General features: G+C 38.8%; 1 protein-coding gene across 3 annotated transcripts in view; it reads left to right on the top strand.

Moving 5' to 3' along the window:
- The first annotated feature begins 11,158 nt into the window (after positions 1-11,158).
- The window catches only part of slc8a2b (solute carrier family 8 member 2b), a 54,920-nt gene continuing 38,200 nt past the window's right edge, over positions 11,159-27,878 (top strand). For 2 of the 3 annotated variants that reach the window (XM_026943588.3, XM_053239733.1), the window contains exon 1: positions 11,160-11,359. The gene's annotated coding sequence lies outside the window, so the exon portion shown is untranslated. Of the gene's footprint in view, positions 11,360-27,878 lie in introns of all 3 variants that reach the window. The other variant, XM_026943589.3, reaches the window with a different exon arrangement.

The following is a 27,878-nucleotide window of genomic DNA, read 5'->3' as shown; positions in this document are numbered from 1 at the left end:
GAACAAGGTAATACGTCAAAAATAATGACCTAATACCTTAAAATAACGAGACAGTAAGTCAAAATAATGAGATATTAAGTAAAAATACGAGCTTAGCACCATACTGCCATACTAAGGAATAATGTTTGAGTAGAATAAAAGTACATTCAATTAGAACAAAGTCTTCGCATACAATAATCGCACACAATAATGTGATGTGGGGAGAATCCACGCTGAAACACGGCTCTCTTGTAGCAATGGGACTACACATGGACATACCATCTTGGTTGTTTATTATAAAATATTTAATGTCAGGGATATTAAATAGTAAAAGTAGGGATTTAATATTATGATTTAAGATATTAATATTATTATTAATATTATGATTTACGTTTCTATGTATATGTACTATATGCAGTATATTTTTTTGAAATTTATATCAAATACTGAGTTGTTTACTGTCAATCATCTGAATGCAAATGAGATGCAATCAGTTGAACCCAGGAGGAGGAGGCTGGCTGATGGGTTCGACAAGCACCATTTTATGATCAGAATGAAGGAGAAACATGAACAGTGATGCACATGACATTAATGACATCTGTTTGCATTGCTAGTTTTTTTTGTTGCTGTTGTTATGTGAGAAATGGAAGTGAGGAAACGTAAGGAGAAGGAGCTACACTCTCCAGTCTGAGAATCTGGAACCCTGTGGAATGAATGAGATTTTGACCACCGCTATTACACCATCATCCATGTCGTAGTCTCAGAAGTCTCAGAAACATTTTGCAGTCACTTTGGCTCCCTGGGATCCCACCAGAGTTCCCTTGAATATATTCAACATTAATTTAATTTAAGTATTTCTTTTTATTTAAATGTAATATACTCTATACTATTGGAACAATGTAATGAGTCTATAGTCAGCCAGAGGGCGCCCTCTTTCCTCTTGTGTTCATAAAAAAAATGTAGGCCTGCTTAAAGGTTTTTTTTTTGTACTCTACTCTTGTGTGTGTGTGTGTGTGTGAGAGAAACAGGAGAAGAGAAACAGGTCCAAATATTTATCCCTGGTGTCAGTTTTCTTTATATTTATGCACTAAATATCATAATATTTATTTATATGTAAAATTTTCACGTGGTTTGTTTCCTTTCATGTTAATTCGTGATTTAAATTTTCACGTGTGATTTTCTCAGAGGATTCATTTATTTTCACATAATCTCATATTGCTCACATGATGTCACGTGTGTCTATATGAATTTAGCTACATGTGAAATTGGGTATAACATGATGCACATATTAATAAATAAAGGAGAAAAAACCCAAATGCACATAAATAATCACTCAGTGTCAATCAGGGCTGTGTGCGCGTGTGTGTGTGTGTGTGTGTGTGTGTGGGCGTGTGTGTGTGTCACTCATTGTCTTTCAGATTGTTACAGGCTGATACGTACCATGTTGCCAGAGCTCTGCTCTCCTTCTGCTCTCCTAACAGAATGAGTGTGAGTGGAGAATTGAGCAGGAGCATTCTGTAATTGTAGATTTGCTGAAAATGGCTGTGTTTTTGACACTCAGTTAAGATGTGCAGCTCGGTCTCGTTGTTGTTGTTGCACTGTGTGAGCACTCCGTCCTCTGTAGGGAAACATGATTTCTTTTCCTGGCCCGTCTCATGTCGATGGCCAGCCTTTTTCCACATTTGGTCTGTATTCTGTCAGCGTGCACCTGTGTGTTTGTACAGTGTTGATGTGTTTTACTGTGCTGAGGTTCAGGACCAGCTCAATGACGGGACTCCGTCTTGACACTCAACTCTTGGCATTGCAGGGATTTATGACGATATGAACACGGCTCACTGCTCTTTAAACGGAGTCACAATTTAATGGTTCATTTTTGAATTTGGAGTAATCGTGCAAATCGGCCTAGTTCAGTGCAACAGCCGTTTTATGATGTGTTTCTGTGCACTTGCAGAAGGCTTTCGCAAAAGAATTCAGAGTATAAAATTTTGGCTAGGTGTTTGTCCCATTGGTTGACGTGTTGGTTGGTGAGTAGGCCCCACATATCACTACCGTATAAAATCATGAAAGCCTACCAAGCAAGCAAGTAAAATCTCCAGTGTGCTGCCCAGTCCCACGTGTTGTTTTGCTAAGATGTGGTCACTAATATACTGTATTGTAATAACATTTGGTGATCTATTTAGCTAATTAAGTGCATTAACACAGAGTAAGAGAAATGAACAAGTAGACTATATGTTAATGAATCTATTCTAAGAAAGTTTCTGTGTAGCACATCATGTTTGCCTCGACAAAATGTCAGCAAGTGGTCCGGCTAGCGTCTTTATTTTCTGTCAGCTACGAGGTCGCTGCAAGTTGTGATGCTAGCAGGAGAGTTATATGACTTTGCGCTGCAGTTAGGCAGTTAGAGTAAGGGCAATAATCATGACACAATAAAACAATCCAAAGATTAGTTGAAGAAATTCTAGCAAGATGGTCAAGGCAAAGAAAAGGCAAACAGTGAAAACACAGGAGATTGGCAAGACTTCGCAACAACTAACAGAAAACCATGTGCTTATATATGGACAAACCATGAAATAAACAATAAATGAGCAACTGATTAAAATTCTGTAGACACTGACCTCTATTGGTGGGGCTGTGCTGTTACACCAAGGGGGTTCTGGGAGTCTTTATTGCTATTTCTAATATGTTTGGTTTCTCATGTATGTTGTTGTATTCACGTTCTGTGTCAGTGGTAATTTAATTAGCAAGTTATTTAAAATGTTTCATGTATCACCATTTTGAAAGACTGATTCTTCTGTTTTATGTTTCTTTAGTGTTTCCAGTGCTTCCAGAAACTATTTGAGTTTATGGACTCCTCATTTGGTCTAAGCTGTAGTGTGCTTGTGTGTATGGCCTTCTTGGAATCTGAGTGTCCATTTTCAGGATTTGTACTATTTATGCAATAGTTTCCTCAGGGATTAGTAAAGTGATCTATCTATCTATCTATCTATCTATCTAATGTAGTCATAAATATCAATTGTTTTTTGCCACAGATTCGCAATTAGATTGAGGTCTGGGCTATTCTACCTTATTCTGGTTTTTGGTTTTGAAACGCTCCATTGTAGCAGTCTCAAATCACTTGCGGATTGGATCAGTTTGTTTTTCTAGGACTGCCCTGTATTTAACTCCATCTATCTGGCCGTCAACCCTGACCAGTTTCCCAGTCTTTATTGGTTAAAAAAACAAAATAAAACAAAACAAAACATCGACACAACATGATGCTACCACCACCATGCTTCAATGTAGGGATGTTGTGCTCAGGGTGATGAACAATGTTGAGAACTGTTTAGGGTGTGTTTACTAGACTAGGTAACTAGATCCAACCAAGTTATTACTTACTATACTTATTATATAACATTATATACAATATATATATATATATATATATATATATATATATATATATATATATATATTTTGAACATTTGAAAGGTATGATCTCTCAGTGCTATTACATTCCACACTGAGATTGAATTACATTTTGATGGCACAGGCACACACTGACATACTTGACACATACAGGAAGTATAGAATTATTTTGGCCATCTGAAAATATGAAGCAAATATGAATAGAAAGTATGGCTACTGTATAATGTGCAGTGAAGGACAGTCTGGTGCATTGACTGGAAATCAGAGTTATTTCAAGTGTATATGTTGAGTTATAGAGTGCATGGTTACTTATGGCTGTTACTGATTATTAATTATGCGCAGTATTTGTAGCGGGAATGGAGCATGTGCGGGCGGATGAGGGTTGATGGGTGGTGCCCTTTTTACTGTTTGAGCCCCTGTCCTACATGATGTTTTCGCAGAGGCCTGGAGAAGCCCTAAATCATAAAGAATTAGAGGGTAATTGAATCACATTGTCTGATTGAATAAATTGATGTCTAAAAGTACTTCCAGTGGTTCAGTGGCAATATTTCCCCTTGAAGAACACTTTCCCTTTGAGCAGAAATGGAGTGACAGGAAGCAGGAGTCCATTTGATGAGGAAACATATTGTTTAAACAATAAAATGGCCAATCAAGGAAGCTTGTGCTAAAAAAAGCAGAGATGCCAACCACAGAATTGGCAAGAAAAAAATAGCAAACAGCAAGAAGAAAAGCTCTGCAGCCTCTCCAGCAGGGACCTCTTTATTCAGCTCTGCTAATAGCAGATACACTAAGGTTAATGTCTTTCTTGGTAACACTGCTTCTATGCAGTTAGTGTTCGATGAGGCCATTTGTTTCAGTCCCTGTGTGTATGTGTGTTATTACCATTATCCCATACAGTAGGGCTACATTGCATTGCTTTGAGCCATTTGCTAACAGGAAACAATTCATCACTTGGCTATACAACCTCATGTAGAATTATATATTAGGGTACATGCACACATGCCTTAGATCCCCTTTAAAAAGAATCACAATTTTACATTCAGTTGGCAAGAATTCTTCCCACATGCCTAAATTAAATTCGATATAGTCAGTACAACAACTTTATAGCCTGCTATCTCAAATGGGTGTCTTTGCATTAGCTGAAGCACAGTGGCAACGAGTTAAATTTGCACATGTGGAAATTAGCCTAATTTTTTTTTCCTAGTATTTAATAATACTTTGCAATATTGCTCAATGACTAATACATACTGTATCTATGCAGTGACCAAGCGAGAACAAATGGGTAGCACTATATTAATACATAAGTTAGTTATCTACTAATGAATACTGAGTAATTAGTCAGTAAGTAATAATAAAGTAAAGGCTTATATATATGTATGTATATATATCTCCTGGAAAACTACTAATTAATTAATCATTAGTAAGGAGTTATCAAGTGTTTCACTTTGCAATACTGTTCCAGATCCTCAGCAATTACTGTTAAATAAAACATAAGGTAAACACTATAGCATAAAAATTTCCACCGTGTGTGTACTGCTAGGCAACCTGAAATGTACATTGTTTTTGAATAAACTATGGTGAAGAATAAAAGTAGCACACAGGAAAAGTACACAATCAGGATCAGGCAGTGCTCAGTGACAGAGATGATAGCTTTAGCTGGTGGCTGTTATTAAGCCAAACATGCGAGAAGGCATTTTTCACTATGTGCCTCTGCTTTGGTTATTAAATATAAAGGATTAACAGCTCAAGTGGCAGGCAGCAAGCACATATAAATAAGTACTCTTGAGGACTATGCAGAGAGGCATGCCTTCAGTCAATGACCAAAATGAATTTTTGAATAAGGGACCACCACCATCCTATCTCAGTGGGGGATATTTTTCCTCTCATGTTGTAACCAACTATTGCTTTGGTGGTAATGACATACTTCAAATTATTTCTTAAGGCAAGAAAAGAGTCAATTTATTTCAGTAATTTTTCATGCTTTGTGATAAATTGGAATGTCTACTCTGGTAGTAATACTGTTGTAATACAAAAAAATGTGTATTGCAGTGTGTTTATTTCACTGTTTTTGTCCGGTCAGAACCACCACATAATCTGAAGCTGAGCAGGTTTGAAGAAGGATTTAGGTTAAACCTCTTTTTTTTTGTTTTACTCATGTCATATATATCCCTAGAAAGCTTCTTTCCTGATATGTGTGTGTATCTATCTATCTGTGTCAGTGGTTTTAATGTTATGGCTGTTATTTTTTCCTGTACCACTTATCCTACACAGGGTCACAGGGAGCCTGGAGCCTATCCAAGGGAACTCAGGACACAAGGCAGGGGACACCCTGGTGCCAACCCTTTGCAGGGCACAAATGCACACAAACACACATTCACACAATTTAGAGATGCCAATTAGCCTACAACACATGTTTTTGGACAGAGGAGGAAACCAGAGTACCCTGAAGAAACCCCCAAGGCACAGGCAGAACATGCACACAGGGCAGAGACGGGAATCGAGCCCCCAACCTCGGAGGTATGAGGTAAACATTCTAACCACTAAACCAACGTGCCCCCCAGCAGAACTGTGCAAAAGACTTAGGCACATGCAAAGAAATGCTGTAGAGCAAAGATTCCTTCAAAAAATTATTTTTTCATCTTTCGGCTGTTCCCGTTCGGGGTCGTCACAGCAGATAACCCCTCCAAATAAATGTACATTTAAAAAAAAATCTTGAAAAGGATTGATTCTGCCATCTATAGTTTTACAAAATTACCCTCTTGCTTACTCTTAAGTAAGTAGTGGGAAGTAGTGGGAACACACTGCCACGGGAACGACTGTACTGTCGACTTAACTATCAAAGCATACGAGATGTACTTCCCAAGAGCTTGGTGACTTTGATAGTCTGCAAGTGACTTGAGACTGAAGTGGAAGTTTCCCTTCAACAGAATAATCGCCCTCACCTGCCAAAGCTACACCAGATTGGTTCATAATCAAGAACCTGAATGTGTTAGAATGGCCCAAGCAAAACCCAAGCCTCAATCCAATTGAAAATCTGTGGCAAGGCTTGTAAATTGCTGTTCGCCAGCAGCCTCCATTTAGTCTTCCAGAGCTTCAGCACGGGCAAAATATCAGGATCCAAATGTGCAAAGCTGATAGAGACAAATCCCAGAAGACTTGTTGCTGAAATTGCAGCCAAAGATTGTTAGACCAAGTATTAACTCAGGTGGGTGTACACTTATGCAAGCAAGAAGTGTCTTTTTTTTTTTTTTAAATTAATTAACCTTCATGTCAATATAAAAACTATTTAGCAAAGTTAAATGTTAGAAAATTGTATAAAAGGTGAAAATCCCAATTACGTCCAGGTTGTAACGCTATTGTTGCGAGTTCCATCTTCCAGCATGACAGGCTTCTTCATGTTGTTTTATTTTGGGTTCATATCATGTGCTTTTGTTTCTAGTCCTGTCTCTGCTCCTGTACTGTCATTGGTGCATTACCCTACTGTGTTCACCTGTTCTGTGTCTTGCTCTTGAATAGTTGGGCTATTTATACACTGCTGTTTTTCTTTCTTTTTATTTATTTTTGTCATGCTAAGCTTCTAAGCTTCTAAGCTTAGATGTCTAAGCTTTATTTCCCTAGTGCCTTGTTTCATAGTTTCATGTGTCCTTGTTTTGACCCTCGTCTGTTTTCTCCGTCTTATGATCATTGATCGCTCTATTTTGTTGGTTTCTGCCTGTGCTCTGATCCTTCCTAAAATTCACAGTAGTAGCTCAGTTTGCTCCAGAGTTTCCCCCAGTCCCTCAGTGTTATATCAACTGTGTGGATAAAACCCAGTCTTTTATATACACATCCAGACAAATGGCCCTATTTCTCAGAAAAGCTTAGCTACATTGTTTATGTAGAAAAGCTAAACCATAAGTAATATTATATTCAATTCGAATGTCTTCCTATAGTACTTTTTTACGCAAACATTAACACAAAGCAGTTTTAAAGAAACCTGCGCACCTAACATGAATGACAAACATGGATGACAGTGACAAAGAACAACTGCCTGTTATATAAAGAGTGGAGATTTCTCTAAGCAGCAGCAGCAGTAAATTGTGGAATTAAAGCCAGAGATGAGGTTTATACATGTGATTAAACAGAGGTTCTCAAATCAAACAGGAAAAATCAATCTGTCAAATAAGCCACTGACTAATGTTAAAACTCTGTTTGGTCTAGTAGGCTGCTTGAATGTGATTAAACTGTTAGGTAGAAGAGCTATATTGCTACAAGATGGAAAACAGGGAAGCATGTTTGTACAAGAAGCTGTTGATCAAGGCGCGTTGATCAAGACTCCATAACGTAGAAGTCATAAAATAAAAATCTATAACAAAGTTTGTACTAAAAAAAGGATGCCTAAGACTTTTGCACAGTACTGTATATGCATAAGTAAATATTTAAAGCGTGAAATAAGTATTTGAATTGATTCAGTTTTAAAATGTTAACTAAAAAAACTACATAACGAAATGAAATGTATTTAATGTCAATATTTATTGAAGTATTTTTGCATTTAATTATTTATTTAACTAACTATTCACTTCGTTCACGCTGAAGCCTTGGTGCATGCTGTGAAATAACTAAATCGGTCAACATCTTCCATCAAAGCTAATGAGAGGGATCAGTCTTGATTGGATTATCTATTCCAATTGATTAATTGATTTGTGTGTACAGCCACTGTTTAATTATCTGAATTTGGTTAAAGGGCTGCTTCGAAGCTGTTTATGCTTCATCAGAGCTTTTTCAGAGAAGCCTCAGAAGCAAAGCTGGGAAAGCCCTGAGCATTCATAGTCTTTTTTTTTTTTTTTTTTCCAGGACAGCAAGGCATGATGTGTGCAATTGCATGTACAAAGATTACACAGAGCTGCACTGTCCAATGAGAAACATTGATCCGAAAAGCATGATTTGTGGCTTTCTGTCTCAATCTCGTCCAGAATTAATGAAACAATTAGTTGCACTAACAGAGAAATGTTTTTAATCTATTTTAATGACATGAGTAGTGGATATAAACACGTCACTTATTTTCTATGTTCATTATCAGTTCAAAAACATGTAGAATACATAAAATGAAACAATGCTTACAGATCTGACAACTTTTATATATTTGGATTAGGAGCTGGGCCGTATACACACATATTTGGCAATTAGTGGAGGTTTTCTGGAGGTGGGAGGAAACCTTCTCAGACACAGGGAGAACTCTCCACCACAGACAGTAACCTGAGCTCAGGATTCAGAACCATGAACCCTGTGAACCTTGCAAAGATGGCCTACCCCACTGACCCTACCCACTGCGCCACTGTGCCTCCCTGTGAGTATGCATAATCACACAGTCTTGTTTTTCCTCCCCAATAAAAATAACAGCTAAGCCAATTCCCTCAGAACTCGCTGATATTAACTGACCCCCTGGAAGCCCCGCCCCCTTCTTCTCCATCTCACATGAGTAATCTTTTGGCCGCTGCTTTCATCTCGACTTGATTTTCTTGCTTGAAAAATGTGGCTTCCTCACTTCCTATCAGGGTAGAATCAAGGAGAATGTTTTGAGTTCATTACTGAGAAATATAATCTGTCAAGGTATATTCGACTTGGCTAACATTACAGAAGTATATTTTTAACAAGAGTTAATTATCACTTTTTATTAGGGCTATTAATGCACCAAAATTTTGGCCACTGAAACATTTCAGAAAATAAATAAAATAAAAAAATAGGCCTTCGACATAGAATCACATCTATCACTTTACTGTAATTTTAATGTGTGGAAACATTTTGCGGTTTCTACGAGAGACATTAGACAACCGATTTGTAAAAAGACTATATTCAAAATGTATTTTGTTATGTTTTTTTTTTACCGTTTACTGCATTTTATTTTTTACCCCCACTTACACAGTCAACAAAAAAGTTTCACCATTTGCATCATACTTGATTTAAAAGAGAAAGCTGCTTCCACTTCACTATTAACCTGATCTATTCGCTATGATCAGCAGAGTCGGTAATAAAGTGTTGGCGGAGGAGACGGTGACAGGCTCAGACTGCACTCACTCTTCCATTCATTCAACGAATGGAACCATAAATCAGGCTTCAACATCGCAGACTGCTTGAATCAGTATTACTGTGCACATTCTCTCTGCTGTAAAAACACACCAGCTGCCAAATCACAGGCTGAGCTAGTCAGAGTGGTAGACCATCTTTACCAGCTCGCTTGATCAATGTTTGAACTATAAAGCTTGTCTATGAGATAGCATTAGTAGCAATAATTCAGAAATCTATCAGCAGGGAAAGACAGCCTCCACTTTCCTCTCCACCAGCTTGGACTGTTAGACTAAAGCTAGGTTTACGCTGTACGATGTCGCAGGCGCAATAATACATCATAAAGGATAATCTTAGGTTGTGAGTTGACATCGGTTGTCTTATGTACGTATAAGACACCAGCAGCCGATTTAGTGCCACTGAGACCAAAGACTGCCGACGACAAAGTTCCGGCAAAATTCTCAGAGCGTGAGCGCTGCTACGACACTCGTCTAAAATCCACCAATAGGAGGACAGCATATGATTACACAAAACTCACGGGACAGGTAGTGGCAATAGCGAAACGTAAGCAAAACATTGTTAAAGAAGGGCAGTTTGTTGAATTGCGGCAGCCGACAGAAAGTCACAACAATGTCTCATCGCAGTTACATCATGACAGAACCACAAACTGACGCTACATGGAAAAAATAGAAGATGATTTAGAGTATAGCTTCCAGGTGTGTAGCTAGCTAATTAGTATGCAAACGCTCTTTTCATAGAGTTTATTTACTATTATGACAACGCGTAACTATTTTGGAGTTGAAAAGCTACAAACCTGTGCAGCTAGTATGGCAGAACTTAGTAGCTATCGTCATCGTTTAATGTGACATGTGGAACACATATTATCACACAGTCTGTTAGAGAATTCTTATTGAGATCATCTCGTACAGTGTGACAAGTTGTTGTTCTTCTTTCGGCTGCTCCCGCTTGGGGTCGCCACAGCGGATCACTGGCCTGTATATTTGATTTGGCACTATTTTTTTTTACCCCAGATGCCCTTCCTGACGCAACCCTCCCAATTTATCCGGGCTTGGGACCAGCACTGGGAGTGCACTGCGGTTCCCTGGCTGGCGAAAGCGCAGAGGCCTAACCGCTAGTCCTCCAGGGACCCGTGTATAGTGTGACAAGTAATAATCGTAAAATGTCTGCTGGAATCGCACACTGTGAAACCGGCTTAAGCAGGATTGTTCATCAGGGTGACGTTGACCCATCTCGAGCAGTCTGCTATCGATTAGTCATGACTGCGGTCCAGTGGATCTGAGGTTAGATCCCACCCAGTGGTTTTGATGGACAGATAAAACAACTCATCCCTCATTCATTTATTCATCATGATACGCATCAAGGCCTCAGCATGAAATAAATATTGAGATGAACAATGAAGTGTGTTCCATTTAAATAAATTAAGGGTACTTTTTAAAGAAAAAAAAAATAATTACAGTATTACACATTAAATTAATTAGGTTAGTATTTAATGATTTAATTATGCACCCAATTTATTTATTTATTTATCTATCTATTTATTCCACACTGGCACGCTCAGCCTCTCCATGATGAATCTAGGTGCAAAAAAAAAAAAAAAAAAAAAAAAGGGAAGGAAAATGCGCGTGCTCATCACTTTGCTCGGCTCAGCACGCGTGCTCGTGCTACCCTGCCCTCCCTCCCTCCCTCCTCGCGCGCGGCTGCCCGGATGCTTGTCAGCGCGAGCCACAGTGTAGACAAGAAAGCACAGAGTGTCAACAGTGTGACAGCGAGTGCAACCACAGAAGGAAAAAAAAAAAAAAATAAAAAATAAAATATAAGACTTGAGTAACGGAGCCGGTTTCCAGTGTGCGCTCCAGCACCATGCTCGTGCCTACGCTCGCCTTGAACTGCACGTTATATTCTTAAGCTTAAGGTAAGAATTTCATGTTGTTGTTGTTGTTTATCTTGCGGGTTGATATCAGCTTACAGATGAGAATCAGGACTGCATGGACTGGGTATCTTAATGCAGAATACAGACGCATGCAAAGTTTCCAAATACAACAGTTTGGTTTGTATTCTCATGCGCGTGCTCTGTCCTATTGCTTCCTACTCGTTTGGTACGTTGTGATACGTTCTAAGTTTGGATGGAGACACACTCCATTACAGTGCATTAGCATGCGCTTACTACTTTTCCATGGTAGTTGTTGTGCATGTAGTGCGTGTTCACGTGCATTTCGGAGAGGGAATGCACGAGAGCGCGCTCCTGATGAAGGATTCGCTTGCTTTGGATTCGGGTGCAGTGCGATTGATTATGCATTCAATCCCTGTGCCGGATGTTTCACGTCGGCGCGGCAACACCAGCTCGCGCCACCATCAGTTTCTACGGGAAAGCCTTGCTGACTTGTTCGGGTGCATGAACGACATGCATCTTAGGATCTGCGAGGAATCAAGAGCTATCCTAAGGCTTAAGAGGAAAAATAAGGAATAGGGCAAAAAGCGCGCTTGCGATGGCGCATTGATGTGGTGGGTGGTGCTGAATCAGGACCCGGGACGTGACGGGGATACACCATACAGGAGGGCTTTCCTCGTATATGGAGTGTGCTGCGGATAGGGTTTACCCCTCCCTCCCTCCTTCCCTCCCTCCATCTAACCATCCATCCATCCCTCCCTCCATCCCTCCATCCCTCCCTCCAGCGCACTGCACACCACAACAGTGTCCTTAGGCTTGGAATCTTTTCCCTCTTCGCTCACTTGAAGCAGCTTTGGAGAAACTCCTTCATTTCAAAGCAATGCACAGTGGCTTGAACAGGGGGAAAAGATCAAATCTGGCTTCATCAACAGCAGTCACACACTTGCTCACTCATCACACCACGCTGCTTCACTCTCTCTCACACTCACACACTCACTCACACACACTCGGTGCTGTCTGGTTGGGTGTGGTGCAGTCAATCTCTTCAGTGCTCTCCTCTTCCTTCTCCATTGGGACCCGTTGCTGGGTTTCCTCATCAAGCCAATTACTTGCTTGGTTGGCCTGAAATAAATTGTTCAATTGGCACACACACACACACACACACACACATTACCTACACTGTTAAAAGCAAATAGATGACGCATGTATGTATGGGTGTGGCTTTTCTTTGTTGAAGTAATGACTACTGAATACATCTGGAATACACTATGGATGATGATTGTTTTTTTTAGATGTTAAAAAAACAATAAGTAAGAAATAAAACACAACAGGGTGTGCTCAGATAACGGGAGAACAATCCGTGGAGACGGTTCTGAAGTGTTTTATTCCTTTTATACCACAGCGATTTGCCAAGAAGTGCAATTTTTAAATGATCAATGGACGACGTCTTACTATTTTTTTTAAAGCGTATAGTTGTGGAATGTCTGTGAAATAAGCTAGTTCCTGTTATCAATTAAAAAAAGTACAAAAAGGTACTGACTTGAGACTGGAGACTCCTTCCATAAATGTGAAATAAATATTTCCTGAGAGCAAACGTCACCTTATCAGCGATTATGCATTTTTCGTTATTAAATAATGACATTTTTTATTAGTCTTACATCATGTGAGTGTCCCTGTGTGTAAAAATAACGTATGAGGACGAGCGCATTAATATAATCCTGCGATATGAATCACAGCCTGAACTAGTAGTGTCAGAGCTATTCTGTTGTAGAAAACTAATCGACACCTTCTGACCAATCAGATTCGAGAATTTTCTTTGGTTAACTGATGTAAAGTTTCATATACTCCTAGAATCCATTCGCATATTAGAATGTTGATAGGCGCTCATATTTCATGACGCAGCAGCACTTGCTTGTCACAAACCCAACACTTTTTGGCAACAGATCATTCTTCATTGTGATGGATTAAAGAAATAAACCCTGCTATGATGACGTGTAGTTTAAGCTTCAAGCCACTCTCCTCCACCACCTCCGCCTACTCCGTCCCGGTGGCCGTCGTCCAGTCTCTGTGGGAGCAGGTGTCTCCCAGTCGGCCATCGTGATTGGGTGTCTTCTCCCCACTGTGAACATCGTGTCTCCCTTCCTTGTTTATTTCGCAGGCTGGCTACTCTGAGGAAGCTTCACCGAATCCGGTGACCTTTAAAATTCAGGACAGTGAGCAGCTCGCAGATCATTTCCAGGTCATGATGGAAATTTGCTGACGTGTGCATTTGGACTGTAGTACAGCTGGTGGTGTATCTGTACATCTCTACCCATAGAGGTGTTTGAAAAGAGAGGATGCGAAAAATAATAGTTTCACTGATATTAAAACATTCATTAAGCGACTCACATAAATATATTAAATACATTAAAGCAGATATATTACTTTTGTTATGAAGTCGTTGTTCTAGTTGTCCGCTAGGCTGATGATGTCAAGGTAGAGAGGAAATGTTTCAGTGGTTTAGGTATTGTTACCATGGAGATTAGAGATGCACTAAAATTTAATTCACTGAAAATGCTGAAAAATGTCATGACAAGGCAGGAAAAAATATATACCACAACAAGGGTCAGATCTTATTACTAATAATTTTAATGATAAAAAAATTCGAGAATGATTTAAAATACTGTTTGTTTTTTTTCTTTTTTTATTTTGTTGAGTTCAGGATGAAAAAATGGGGTTGCATGCAAAAAAGAATAGTAAAACATAATGTAATCATTTTAGAAAGTGCGCTTTATGTTTTTATTCATTGTCGGCTCAGTTTTATCCTAATGAAGGACTTGCTTTATCATATAATAAATGTTTTTTCCCCTAATTACTTTGAATTTTTCTAATTAGCTTTCATTAAAAAAGAAAAAAAGTAAAATTATGTTTTCGGTCCAGTGTGTTCTGAGATATTAAGAAATAAGATATTGCAACATGGCTATCCTATCAAAAACAAACCAAAAAGAAAAGAAAAGAAAAACCAAACTGTAGTAAATTTATTGCTGCTTTTTTAAATAAATAGGCTGTTTTTTGGGAAGCAACAGCATTCCTTGATTGCAGATATTACAGAGTTCTACAATACACTGAATGGTGGCATTTAATTGGCGAGTAAACACTATAAAATTAGAATTGAGCTATTATTAAAGTAGAAATATTAAAATACAAATAGAGAGATGTCAATGGATTGTATTGTATATAGACATGCTAATGACTTTATTACTAAAAAAATGACCATCAAATAAATATAAGAAAGCTTCAGTCTATATACTACCATAAATTATAAAAGCTCGCTACAAGCTCTAAAAGCTATGAGTCACTACAGAGGCAGTATAGTTTAATATAGAAACACTTGAGTTATTTTTCTTAAGGTTTGAATGAGTCACTTAGGTGGATGAATCAGAATCAGTGAGGGTCACTCCTGTTGTTCAGGTGCTAATATCCACAACATTTACTACAATATAGAATAATATGTTCTTGAGATGAGAGACTTCAAGAGGAAAGATCAGATCAAGACTCATCACCCATGAATCAGATAAAAAGTCCGTGATAATAACCAGGGGAGCAAGTGTGTATCCTGCCTCACGTCCAGTGTTACCGAGATCCAGCGTGACCCTGACCATAAAAATGTGCTTACTCAAGACGAATGAATGAATGAAGAGCAACAACTTGAACGTGAAATTACATGAATAAATTACACCAACGGCTGAAATCACACAATACATTATACGAGGTCCTCATAAGTCCAAAGTTAAATGTCAGTTCCATTTCTAGTCCCCTCAGGCTGAACAATGCTGACAAGCAGCAAGTGCTCAGCTTTAATGATGAGCATAATATTATATATGAGGAACAGAGAAAAAATATGGACACAGAACTGGCTCCGGGAATGTGTTCAATGCAGTTTGTTCATTTATCAGAAAGAGGTGCACGTGTTCTCTCAGTAACTGCCTCGTTTCGGTTGGACTCAAACTCATTAACATTCATGTCACACATGCAGCCTGCAGCACATACAGCACAGTCACTGAACACCTGATAAATGCCTGATGAAAAGTCATCTTTAACTACGCTTTTGCAAAATGATTTTTAAACAAAACAGGCAGATCTATACGTATAAAGTTGATAAATGAAATCTACACCTCGCCGTTCAAATTGCAGCTTTTTATGATGCAAAAAAAATGAAACCAAGATAAATCATGTCAGATCTTTTTCCATCTTGAATGTGATATATAGCACCACAGTGACTTTACCGAGAACAGGATGTCCCTTCAAAATTGAAAAAAGGACAAGATGAAAAACTATCAAGGAAGCTGGTAAGAGACCTACAGCAACATGAAAGGAGCTGCAGGAATAGATGGGAAGTACTGACAATTCCTTGTGACAACAATCTCTCGTGTTCTTCACATGTCTGAGCTATAAGATAGGGAAAACCTCAGAAACATCCAAGCGCACCTAAAACGTGCCAAACCATGTGGCAAAATGTGTTATGGTCTGATGAGACTAAGGTAGAATATTTTGGGCATCATTCTAAAAGACATATTTGGCATAAAAACAAAACAGCTTATCACCCAAAGAACACCATACCCACGGTGAAGCATGGTGGTGGCAGCATCATGCTATGGGGCTGCTTCTCTTCAGCTGGGACTGGGGTTCTAATCATGATAAAGAGAATCATGGATAGCTCCAAATACTGATCTATTTTGGCACATGAAGAAAAATTTCACTGTCCTGCATGATAACGAACCAGAGCACAAATCCAAGTCGACAAATGAATGACTTTAGAAGAAGAAGATTAAAGTTTTGGAATAGCCCATTCAGAACTTCGATCTAAATCCTATTGAGAAACTGTGGAATGGCTTGAAGAGGGCTGTGCACAGGAGATCCCCTCGCAGTATGATAGATCTGGGGCATTTTTGCAAGGAAGAGTTGAATAAAATTTCCAAATCAAGATGTGCTAAGTCAGTAGACGCTTACACAGAAAGACTGAGTGCTGTATTACAATCAAAAGGTGCTTTAACAAAGTATTAGGTAAGGTATACGCAGATGTACCACATTAAAGGTGGAAAAATATCTGACATGAAAAATATCTGTCATTTTAACGGGGGTGTGTAGACTTTTTTAAATCCGCTGCATGCGAGAAATACAGAAAGTCTAGCTGGTTTGAGTAATAAGCTGTTAGACTAACATGCACCCTAGCAATTACTTGTAATTTATTTATTAAATATAAGATCATATATATATATATATATATATATATGATACATGATTTGTCCTCTTTGCAAAATGAAAGTATCATAGTGGCGCTCTTTGATTTACAAGATCATGAGTAATTATACACATGGAGAAAATATTATATGCAGGATGTCATTTAATGCCTAGTGATTCTACTGTGCTTACCCATAAACCCCATTTCTGCATCTCAAATGAATTTATGTGCATTTTTATGTGCAGAAATTTAAATTAGCCCTTATAGCCTGCTCTCTCTCTCTCTTTTTCTCTGTCACCATGCACACACTTGACACTTTTGCGTATCAGTCTTGCTTGTTTGCTGTCTCGGTTTCTCTCTCTACACACACACACACACACACACACACACACGCACGCACGCTTTCTGAAAAGTAATGAGGCTTAGCAGTTCAGTAGGGCAGAGTCAGAGAGATGTGGTTTTTTTTTTTTTTTTGTTTAGTATGATAGCACATCATCTCCTCTGACTGCCCTGCCTGCGCTGTCAGATAAGTGAAGATTATTACTTGTCACACTGTAGGAGATGATTCTATTAAACTCCAAGCTGAATTCTGTAATAAACAGATTATACAATGAAGATCCTCTAATGACGTTCTGCTTACATCATAAATTACATTCATAAAAAGAAACAGACATGTGAGCTTGAGTTAATAAGGGTGTTTTTTTTCCCTGTCCATTAGCATGTTTTATTTATTTTGACATTTGCCACTATTTATAGCTGTCCCGTGAGTTTTGCGTAATCCTTTTCCATCCTCCTATTAATGACATCACATTATATATTCTGAGACTGCTGATCTCAGCTCAGGACCAAAGAATTATTTTATGATGTGTCAAGTTTTGTCTACATCAGCAAAATCTGGATGAAAATCGCACAGTCTAAAGGGTGATCACACAAGAATCACTTCATTGCTCTTTCAGTTTATATAAGTGACGCCCTCCACTGCATCTCAGGACTTGCTCCCTGCATTTACTTCCAACACTGATCTTGTATATGTGCCAGAAATTTGATTACATGTGTTTCCCTTTCTTTGTGTATTTGAAAGATTTTCTCTTTGTGGTATCAAGGGTCTGGTCAAGGACCAGCTGTGAATGGGAGAAGTCACAGAGAATGAGCGGGTAATGAGTGAGTGGTTACACCTGTGTTTAATAATGAAACGTTTATTGGATTTTGTCTTGTAGCGAGAGGAGAGAGGGAGTCGATGCACACAGAGTTGAACCTGACCCTAACTCTGATTGTGAACAGACTGACTACAGCAGAAACTGTGTGTGTGCCTTTTTCTTTAGTTTTGTGAGTGGTGATTTAGTTTTTTTTTAAAGCACTGAGAGAAAAACAAATGTCAGCATTGCTCTCTCTGAAGCCTGTCTCCTGGGGTTTTAAACTCTCTTTGTCTTTGTAGCGGCACAACATATTTGCACATCTTGGTGGATAAATCACGAGCATATTTAGTGTCCGGATTATTAGTTTTTTTAATTTATGCCTGCCTACGTTCACCAAAAGAAAAAGGTCTACACTTTATTAACTTTTGCAAAACAAAAATTTTCATTTGGTATTAATTTTGCCATCTTTTGTTCTTTTTTCCTTCTTAACATTTTTTCTTCAGTATTTTAATAACTTTCCATCTACAAAATTACTATTACTAAATACTAGCACTAAATACAGTGCAACTTCAAATAAATATAAATTGAGTGTGTGCTGTTCTTTACCGGTAGCTGTGTTAGTGATAATATTACACGTATAGGCTTTCTCAGGTGTTCACCTTCTCAGAGCGTATTTTCCTTCTTTTTTCACCGCTTTCCTTTTGTTTAATGCATTATTGATTTTGGATGTAAGTCTCATTCCAGTTATGGATTTTGGATAGACGTGTTCTTTTATTTATGGACTTTGAATCATGAGCAGAGCTGACTCTCTCTCTCCCAGTCCTCAATCACTGTCATTGCTTGCATTATATCTATTAGACTGTAGAAAAAATATGCGTCGGCTGAGTGGATTACAAAATGGCACATACACAGTACACTGATTTCACTTGGGAGAAAGTCATTTCATTTTTTATATACTGAGGTTCATTATATTACATACACTTATCAGATGTAACATTAAAACCACTGACAGGTGAAGTGAATAACATTGATTATCTCGTTACAGTGGCACCTGTCAAGGTGTAACAGTCAGTTCTCAAAGTTCATGTGTTGGAAGCAGGAAAATGGGCAAGTGTAAGGATCTGAGTGACTTTGACAAGGGCCAAATAGTGATGGCTAGACGACTGGATCAGAGCATCTCCAAAATGGCGGGTTTTGTGGGGTGTTCCCGGTATGCAGTGGTTAGTACCTACAAAAGTGGTCCAAGGAAGGACAACCAGTGAACTAGCGACAGGGTCCTGGTCGCCCAAGTCTGATTGATGTGTGGTGAGTGAAGGCTAGCCTGTCTGGTCCAATCTCACAGAAGAGCTACTGTAGCACTAATTGCTGAAAAAGTTAATGCTGGCTCTGATATAAAGGTGTCTGGACACACAGTGCATCGCAGCTTGCTATGTATGGAGCTGCGTACCCACAGACTGGTCAGAGAGCCCATGCTGACCCCTGTCCACTACTGAAATGGGCATGTGAGCATCAGACCTGGACCATGGAGCAGTGGAGCAGTGGCCTGGTCTGATGAATCACGTTTTCTTTTACATCATGTGGAAGGCCGGGTGTGTGTGTGCGTCACTTACCTGGGGAAGAAATGGCACCAGGATGCACTATGGGAAGAAGGCAAGCCGGTGGAGGCAGTGTGATGTTGTGGGCAGTGTTCTGCTGGGAAACCTTTGGTCCTGACATTCATGTAGATGTTACTTTGACAAGTACCTCCTATTTAAACAATCCAAGTACACCGCTTCATGGCAACGGTATTCCCTAATGGCACTGGCCTCTTTCAGCAGGACAGTGCGCCCTGCCACACTGCAAAAATTGTTCAGGAATGGTTTGAGGAACAGACAAAGAGTTCAAGGTGTTGACTTGGCCTCCGATTGAGCCTCTGTGGGATATGCTGGACAAACAAGTCCAATCCATGGAGACCCCACCTCCCAACCTACAGGACTTAAAGGATCTGCTGCTAACGTCGTGGTTCTGGATACCACAGCACACCTTCCGAGGTCTTGTGGAGTCCATGCCTTGATGGGTCAGAGCTGTTTTGGTGGCACTAGGGGGACCTACACTATATTAGGCAAGTGGTTTTAATGTTATGGCTGAATGCTGTAAACTATATATAACCAACATGTGAATAGTCCACCAGGGCCGTCAGTGTTAGAACGCTAGATTGTCTAATTAATGCTTTAATACATTATAGTTGGCTAAGTCAAGACAGCAGATAATTGAGAGTGTGCAAGAAAAAAAAGGGCATCACTTATTCAGGGAAATGTAATTAACATCTAATCTTTTTCTCTTTTCTCAGCGGTGAGTGAAAAAGGCAGAAAGACTAATCTGCTGATATGTGTCCAGTGTAATAACCCTCTATTACTCCAATAGTTCACCAGTGTGAAAGCATAATGCCCGTTCTCATTAGTTGGGGCTCATATATTCTGCCCCAATACAATCTCCAGCCCCAGATTTCCCATAAAGGCACAAAATGCCTTTGTGCACAAGCTTCCTACAGTGTTCTGGGTCAATGGGTATGCTTGATGATTAGTTATTAGAAAAAGCTCTGTGTAAATATCATTTCAAAAAGGTTTACTGGAGAAAATTGGTAAATTGTGTGCGATTGAAACTCATTATTCCTTAAAAAATCAATACTGGAGGTGAACAAATTATAACTTCATTAGCTAGCCCACCAGGCAAGTAGAAGATCCAGTGTGTGTCAGGGAATGGGAGGTGAGACGAATGAAAGTGCAGTTAGGCTTTTATTAGAAAGGAAGGCAGACAAATCCAAATGTGAATCCAAATCGAGAACGGGAAACAGGCGGAGGTTCAGTGATCAGCAAACAACAGCGTCAAGGTTAATCCAAACACATGAACCAGGAAAAGAAACAAGATCAAGAGTAACGTGACGGCTCGGTATAGACAGGTGGGTAAACACTGAACAATTCTTTGCACAGAATAGAGAAACACAAAGGTGTAAATACACAAACTTATTAAAGGGCAAACTGAGTAGTGTGAGTAATAAAGACACATGAGGGGAACCAACCAGTGATGGGACATATGTGGAGACAGGACATGAAAACACAGACGTGCGCGCTGTAGCACTGTTATGCGTGTTGAGCACTTCGGCACACAGTGCTTGTCGAGAGGGGGAAATTCCTGACAGTGTGCTGAATACCTGGAAATTGACTGGTAGCTTATGTAATATAATAATGTATGATAATATGGTGAGTTACTTTGCTAAATACATTAAAATAGATTAAGTGAAACATAAATTTGAATTTAAGAATGAACGACTTTGTGATTATTATCCTTCTAACAACACAGCACATCATTTTTGTACCTTTGACAAAAAGAACAACAACAAAAAAGTCATTGGCGAACATTTTGGCTTCGAGGTTTGATGTTATGCCATCTCATTGCGTTGTTCTTTTTCACCTGGTCCAGTTTCCTTGATCCCGTGCCCACTGTAGCATCTGATTCCTGTTCTTGGCTGGCAGCAGGTGGAACCCGATGTGGTCTTCTCCTGCTGCCCATCTGCCTCATGCTCTGACGTATTGTGCATTCTGAGATGCTTTTCTGCGCACCACGGTTGTAAAGAGTGGTTATGTGAGGTACTATAGCCTTCTTGTCAGCTCGAATCAGTCTGGTCGTTCTTCTCAGACCTCTCTCATCAAGGAGGCATTTCTAGCCACAGAATTGCCGTTCGCAGGATGTTTTTTTGTTTGTCGCACAGTTCTGTATAAACTCTAGAGACTGTTATGTGTGGAAATTTCAGGAGAGCAGCAGTTTCCGAAATACACAATCCAGCCCATCTGGCGCCAACAACCATGGCACAGTTAGAGTCACTGAGATCACTGAGAGTTGATGTTTGATGTGAATATTATATTATTATATTAACTAAACCTCTTGACCTGTATCTGTATGCCTTTATGCAGTGTGCTGCTGAGACTTTATTGGCTGATTGGATAATTGCATGAATGAGCAGAGGTTCATTGGCTGTCGAGTGTGTATTTACAGTGAATACATTTCAGACGATTCAGTGACGTAAACCTGAATTCCAAGACATATCTTTTCACTTTCCACAGTGCTAAAACAATATTGGTGTGCAGTAACCATCATGTTTTTGCTTTTCAGATCTCAGATGTAGGTAAAATAAAATCGCAATAAAATTGCTATATCCTTCCAACGGGAAAGTACAGCATGCAGGCACAATTTTAAATCATGCTTTATGTATTGAATAAGGTGTTCTGGGGCTTGTTTTTGCTAGGATTTTCCCACACAGGTCTCATATGTCTCAGAAAATGTCATGACATACACTTAATGTAAAAAAACAAAAAAAAACAAGAGACGACATTTAATGCCCCGTGTGATTTTTTTTTGTGTACTCCGTGAACAAACATGGATTTTTCTTCTCTGCCTGGAAACTCAGTTTTTCACACATCAGTCTCTCTTTTCTCTAATGAAAGCCTCTCATTTTCAATACACAGCCAGGCCTTTTCATCACAAAGGAGCTCAGCAGCAGTGACTCTTCTAAGGCTCTTTGTCAGTTTCCCCTCGTCACCCGCCAGTACTTCAGTGCCATGAGCACTATAGCGAATGTGTGATCTCTTAACTTGGGAGCGTGAATTCGTATTTATGTATTTAATTCTGCATTTTAGCTACGATTAGCCATTATACAGCTTTGCATTAGTATTCACCCCCTCTACAATTTGTAGTGTTATAACTGAAATACATATAATTAAGATTATATGTTGTGAATCTACACAAAATAGCTCATAATATTAACCTGGCCTCTTGGTTGCTTCTCTGACTAATCCCCTCTTTACTCAGTCACTGACTTTTGGTGGATAGCTTCCTCTAGGCAGAGTCGTGGTTGTGTCATATTCATCCATTTTTTAATAATGGATTTAAGGGTGCTCCACATGATGTTCAGAGTATGGGATGCTTTTTATAACTGATCTCCCATTTCCAGGGATTTTTTTCCTGGATTTCTGTCACCCTTTGGTCAACTTCATGATGTTTTTTCTTTAGGTACTCTGGGTGTAGAAGCACGGGGTTTCAGAGGATGCCATGTCTGATAAAAATGTGTGCACAACCGACATCAACAACATTTGTTTAATATGGATAAATCTCTTTTCAACTTCTCAGAGAAGTGGCTGCAACAGCAAACATCAAGGGAGTCAACAGATTTATCCATATTTGGCTAAAAAGTTGTGTGATGTCTGCTGTGCTCACATTTCGCCTCATGACCCGTGCCAAACGGCCCCTCCCATCATGTTTGATTGACAGACGGCGCAATCGCAAATGTACAGATTGCTTTTTTCATGAAAATTCAATTGTAAATATATGTTTTGCGATTGAATTTTAAATGTCTTAAATTATGTGCACTCACGGGAGAACTGCATTTGCAAATACACGATTGAATTAACATTTGGATTTGAATGGAGCATGCGGCCATACTCTGGAGCCTTTCAGGAACAGATGTATTTATTTTTGTTATTCAGTGTATTGTATTTATTGAGATCACGTGACAATTCAATTGCATACACTAATCAACTAATCGTGTGACTTCTGGGGCAACGGAACAACAATGGGGGTGAATACTTTTGCAATCAGATCTTTGACTTTTTTTATTTGCAGATAATTTAGCAAATTGTTTTTGATATAATATAATATTGCGAGCTATTTTGTGTAGATTCATGACATATGATGCCAGTTAAGTCCATTTCAGTTCCAAGTTGTAGCTTTACAAAATGTGGAAAGTTCAGGGGGGTGAATACTTACGCCAGGCCCGGTAGCTATACGGCGAAGACAGTTGATGTGTGCATGGCTGGCTCCATTGCACTTGTCTAACCGACTTGCGACACCACCTATCATCACTAATACCCTCCTCTCATCATCACTGACATCTTTCCATTTGTTGCAGTCTCCTGCCTGCCTGAGCTGCTTTCTGCACATGGACACATTGTTTAATGCGGCTGTCAAGATCCGTCCATTTCTCTTTTATGTCAAGTACGGATCTGTGATTTCCCATGACACCATTAGCAATTTCCTTCCACTTGTCCTGCCTGGTGTTGTGTGATTTTCTTTCGTTATTTGAAATACAGTGCAAACTTTCTTCCACTCATTATTAACCTGCAGTACAGTGTAAAACCGTGGAGTCAATTTCTGTGTAAGCTACACTGAATCTTCTCAGACAGTTTCAGCGTGTGTGTGCGCGTGTGTGTGTGTGTGTGTGTGTGTGTGTGTGTTATAGGACATTTATACAACGGTGCTGCTGAATTCTGCTGCAACAGATCTGTATATCTGATTGGTGTTGATTCATTTTCAATATTAATACATTAATACATTTGTAATATATTTTCATTTCTATAGGAACAACTTAATAGAATGACAGACTCTTCATAGTAGTCTAAGGCTAATAAACAGTTTTTTTTAAACTGATTATTTAACAAATAAATGTATAATCATTGATTATGGTGATGTTTTCTTCAAGACAGAGGAGTTTGTGCTTTCTAGTTTTTCGTTACCTTGACAAGCTGCATTTTTAATCTGCTTAGCTTAGAGAAAAAAGAGAGGCGTGACTGTTTTCAGCTGCTATAATGTAAGTGATAACACGAACTAACTTGTCTCGTGAACGTTCTGTAACATTAAATAGAACTATAAATGGTTAAAAAGCCTTTTTTTTAAAACTAGAAGACTCTTAATTATGCTTAATTTAGCTTTTAAATACAATGTCAAAATATCTTCATAAACCGTTTATTCACTTTATACTCAAACAGCAATTGGGTGACTGATTGCTGATGACGTGTTCATTGACGAAAACTGCAATCTTTTTCTTGAAAAGCACGAATGAGTAAGATCTATCTCTTTGTGATAAAGAAGTGAACTTTAACTAATCAGCTAGTTTTCATCTACTTCTAGCCAATTAGCTGATTCATTTGAATAGATAATGTTAATAACATGATCTCACATATTGTGGAAAGAGAGATTTTGCAGTTAAACTGTGCAAAAAAGGTAAACATGAAATTCTCATTTCATATTTAAATATAAGCCGGTAACGCAGCACAGGGGGCGTCCAATAGCGATGAAGCTCTTGGGATCCAAGTGGACCAAACTCACACTATAGACCTTACTCGCAATGACTGTGTCGTCATATCTGGTAATGAATAGTAGCGTTCCCGGCTGCCATTTTGAACACTGTTTACGTACTGTAGTGCATGAGTGAGCTATCTGTGTTTTTGAAGTTTGCTAGCCAGCTAGCTAATTTAAATCGATTGCCTGAACGCAGTTCATGAGCTAGCATTAGCAACAATCAGGGCATGTGCCAAGCATGATGAAAACTTTATCACTTTATAGTGTTTTTAACGTCGTTAGCTCACTTAGCTAGAGGAGGAGCAGCTGCGTAGTCGTGGTTTGCAGCAGGAGCAGGTCCTACACACATTGCTGGGTTTACTGAAACAGATTATTTGAGAATTCTGGCTACAGATGTATTGCCTTAATGTATTCTTAAAATGTTTTGGCTGTTTTCTTTAATTATTGGTGCATTTAGGGACCAGCGTCAGTGAACACAAGCTGTATTTGCAGCCATTGTTGACTATCTCACCGGATAGTTTTGAAATGTTTCCGCATTCGTAAACAAGGAAGTGTGAAGAAGGTCCACACCCAGACAGGGCCGAGCCAATTACGGCACAGTTTCTGCTGGAGCTGCAGGATGACCCCAGGCTACGGCTTTGCTTCAGGAAAAATGCAACAGGCATAAATTATAATTGCTATACACACCAGCCAAGAAGGCACTTTTACAGTCTGAGGGCAAAAATGCAGAGCCTCAAACCCCATCTTGTCTCTATCTATGCACATGCTTGTCTACCATCTGCTTCTAAGTACCACTTTTTTTTTTTTTTTTTTACCCCACCGTCCCCAACCTCTTTGGAGTTCAGTATAAAAATTTGCAATATACTGTATAAAGTTTCATTTTTATCTACTATTTAAACCACTCCTAAGAGAGGAAGTAGAAAAATTAGAAGGAAATAAAATGAAGAGAAAAAAAGAAAAGCATAATAATAATAATAAAAACTATTATGTGCATAATATATTTTGCTTTTCTTGCATTTTTTATTATTTTAAAAAAAATTTTTTTATCTTCTGCTTTTTTTAAACTAAAGAATTTCCTTCCCTCTTTTTCACCACGACCCCTTTTAGAAGGACAATTAGGACTAGAAATAAATAAAGTTAAATTTATATGGACTATTTAAACCACTTGTAAGAGAGGGGAGAGAAAAAAGGGAAGAAAATAAAAAGGGGAGAAAGAGAGAAAGAAGAGCAGGAAAAAAACGATTAAAAAAAAGAAAAGAAAAAAATATATATTATGCATATGTGCACCTACTCATTAACAAACACAGTTTAAAACAAAATGAGAGAAAAAATAATTTTTTAAAATTCTAGAGCGTGAAGGATATTGAGTAGCAAAAAATTTAGCGAGATGAGAAGTGGATCTGACATAAATATGCAGACTGAACGTTATAAATATTGACGAATTGATGTTTCGTTTAGTGAGACGTGTGTTACATGCTGTGTGTGTGTATTCATATGAACTAATACCTACTGATACTTTGTGTGTGTGTGTGTGTGTGTGTGTGTGTGTGTGTGTGTGTATATGTGTGTGTGTTGTGGAGTTGCTGTCATGCTCATGTTTCTGTAACTTATTACTTTGTGGCCGTGACCAGCGAGTGTACACGATGAAAAAGTAACCGGATTGTACAATTGAATTATTCAGTGTGATTCTTGTGTGATGCTGAGTTTGACGTTTTATTTTGTTGCTTCAGAGCCACTTCTCACCCACGGCACTTAACACAGTTATCCTGCTTTCGCACCGACACTGATTTCTTTCACCTCACGTCTCTCAGGTTGCGCTCCAGTGGGTGTTAACTTGCTGCTGGTTGCCATGGTGATAGCACCTAGCTAGAGTGATACTAGGGCTATAGAACGCATTCAAAAGCACACGTTTGACCACAAATTAGATGTTGTTTTGCTAAAGACAAGATATCTTGCTACAAGTATTCTACAATATTCTACAATTATTATTCAGTTCTTATTCTAGATGGAAATTCTTGACTATAAATGACATGTTTGCTGATGAAGGAAATGGAAACAGCATTAATCCGATAAATTGTTTGTCAATACAAATGTTGTCAAACTCTCTACTGGAAACTGCAATTATACTTCCATTATGCTTTTTTTGTCACATAGCATTGTTTACTGTGTCTCTGCTACAATAAAACACATCAGCAGGATGTAGGTTGTGGTGTGTTGCCTCGACTACCTCGTCCAGATGTTGTCTCCGGTAACTACTGTTTCTAACCGTTTCTGAAAAGAAAAAAAAAAGCATCCTCTAAATATTTAATATATACAGTATGAGCTGGAAGAGTTTGCAATAAGGTGCTGTTCTCAAAATTAATTATCTACAGCTTGAACTGTTCTGGTTCTCGGTCATTGTTTAATCCTTCAACAAGCATAAAACGTAACAGGAAACAGCAGTAAATTACGAGTGACAAGGTGTCCACTAAACTAATCGTATTTCAGGTCTATATTTGGGTGAAAAGCTCCAGATGAGCGTGGATCAGCCAGTATTAGCCGTAGTGACAGCGGAAATGAGGATGCTGAGGATGAGCCGCCTGACAGCATTCTGGAGCTGAAGGAAAACAGGAATGTCTGAAAAAGAAAGGAAAAAAAACCAGACAGCTAGTATGAGGGAAACTTGCCTTGAGAATGCAAAGTGAATTTTAAGGGAACTGAACCTGTAGATTTATTTCTGCATCAGTTTCCTGAAGAACTCATTAAGATGAATTAAATTTGCATGGTAAAAGCTATGTGGTCAGGGCGTATATCATCACAGGAAGGGCTTTGTGTCGAATTAATAGCGTGCTGTTAACAGGTTCGAACAGATTGTTACGTGTCGTCACTTTATCCATAATTGTTCTCAGGAGTGAGGAGATGCTGATACTCTATTATATTGACGTCAGACCAGTGTTAGATACACTTGAGAAAACCTGTTCAGCTGTAGATCCTGAAGAATTTCAATTAACTGATGAGCAGATTACGCTCTTCAAATGCCACATGACTGTCTATCAGTTAAAAAAAAAACCCACACCAAAACAATGGGGTGTGAAAG

Source organism: Pangasianodon hypophthalmus, chromosome 14, assembly GCF_027358585.1.
Source record: "Pangasianodon hypophthalmus isolate fPanHyp1 chromosome 14, fPanHyp1.pri, whole genome shotgun sequence".
NCBI lineage: Eukaryota > Metazoa > Chordata > Actinopteri > Siluriformes > Pangasiidae > Pangasianodon > Pangasianodon hypophthalmus.
This window is presented reverse-complemented; position numbering and strand designations above follow the sequence as displayed.